The following is a 1816-nucleotide window of genomic DNA, read 5'->3' on the forward strand; positions in this document are numbered from 1 at the left end:
CCCCCCTCCAGCCGCTTCCGAGTCACTTGCCCACTTTTTTTTCCCGCCCCCCCCTCCCGGGATTAAGTTTTCTCCTCTTTCCCAGAGGCGCAGAGAAGCGGGGGAGAAGCCCCCTTTCCTCCTTCCCCTCCCCTGATCTCTTTTCCCAAGACGAGGGTGCGCTTCCTGCCCTCTCCACGTCTCACAACTTTCACCCTCACCCGGAAAAAAACAAAAAAAGCCAGAAAACAACCAAACCCGGGGGACGCCTTCGGCACGGGCCGGCCTGCGGATTAATTAGAGATTAGATCCGATCAACCGCTCCTTACCCCCAAATTTTCTCCTCTCTCTCTCTCTCTCTTTTTTTCTCCGTCTCACGAGTAGTCCTGACAAATGGTCCAGGGCTGCGGGCGCAGTGCGCATGTGCGCGTAGAGTCAGGGCTGGGGAGAGGGGAACTGCGCTGGTGCCGGGGCCGCCGCCGCCGCCGCTGCGCCTCGGCCGCTGGGAAAGCGGCGACCGAGCGGCTCGGCCCCCCGCGGGCGGCCGCCTCAGGTGCAGCCGTGCCCGCCGTCCCCGCCGCCGCTCCCGCGCCGGCCCGAGCGGATGCGAGAGGCTGCCGGGGTTACAGCTTCTTTGTCTGCTTTGGCACTTTACTTTTTTTTTTTTTTTTTCTTTCCTCCCTCCCCAAGGCCGTCCTCCGAGCGGCGGATCCACCATGTGCCGGTTCAGCGTGTGCGTTCAGCCATTAAGGAGCGGGCCCCGGTCCCGCGCCGTCGCCACCCGGGGGGCGGGTGGAGGGGGAGGCTGGAGACATGCCACAGGTCAAGGCAAATAGGGTCTGAAGTTCTAGGCTTGCGCGGAGTTCAAGTCGCCCCCTTCGGGACTGGGAGAACGCGTAATGGAAGTCTGAAACTTGCGCGTCTCTTTCCGCATCCTCGGCGAGGTCTGTGTTGACAGCTCCGGCGGGTTAGGCCTCGGCGGTAAGGGATGCTGGGAGTTCTGCCTCAACTTAGAGATCCCTCGTAAAGTGCCTAGGCAATAAGCGGGGAGCGCCCGCTTGATGTTCTCAGTCAAGATGGCTGAGCCTTCCGAAACGGCAAACCCTGCCTTTGTCCGCGCGTCAAATCTGGACCGAGCTGTGGCTGCGTTTCCACGTTGACCGTTTTCTGCTCACGGACTGCGCGCCGGCTCTGGGCAGTTCATGCTTTCCCTTTCCTGCAAGGCTCGGGCGGGGGCAGACAGAACAATGCAAAGTAATTAAAGTTAGGGCGACCGTGTCGACGCCAGTGTGAGAGTTTTCTGTGAGGGAGAGAAGGAAGGAAAAAAAGAAAGCATTTCCGAGACGCTGAGGCAAGCCTTACACTTCTCAGGGAGGAAAGGGAAAGCTGTGGGGAGGTAAAGGAAAGCTCCGCCTCCAGCGTGTGCTGTTTGTTTTGCATCTAATAAAGGGTGCAGGGGCCTTTCTCTGCTTTTGTTGCCCGAGGCCTAGAATTTAAATATCCCACAGATGGAAATTCCATATTAAAAAGCCTTCCTCTAAAATGTAAGTGAGATTATTCTTGATTGATTTTTTTTTTTCACTTAAGGAATGTTCCCTTGAACTAGTTTCAGAAAATAAACTCTTAAATTCTGTCTTCAGGCGCGTGAAATCGCTGTAGAAAAGCAGACCGCCATCTATTGCTTCCATTACTGTAGAGACCAGCTCTCAAAGCCTCAAATCGAGGCGCATGGCTTCGGAACACAGGTGCTAACTAACCCTGTAGCACTTAAGCGAGTTCCTAAAATAAGCTTCCTGGGTTGAGCAGCCATTGGTTCAGGGGTGAGCAGCAGGGAAGG

At 56.4% G+C, this 1816-nt stretch overlaps 1 protein-coding gene across 1 annotated transcript in view; it reads right to left on the reverse strand.

The window, feature by feature from the left end:
• The window catches only part of L3mbtl3 (L3MBTL histone methyl-lysine binding protein 3), a 97461-nt gene extending 97027 nt beyond the window's left edge, over positions 1-434 (reverse strand). Inside the window, exon 1 of the mRNA XM_055599351.1 lies at positions 309-434. The gene's annotated coding sequence lies outside the window, so the exon portion shown is untranslated. The remainder of the gene's footprint in view (positions 1-308) is intronic.
• Positions 435-1816: the final 1382 nt, after the last annotated feature.

Source organism: Psammomys obesus, unplaced genomic scaffold (genome assembly GCF_907164565.1).
Source record: "Psammomys obesus unplaced genomic scaffold, mPsaObe1.curated_primary_1811, whole genome shotgun sequence".
NCBI lineage: Eukaryota > Metazoa > Chordata > Mammalia > Rodentia > Muridae > Psammomys > Psammomys obesus.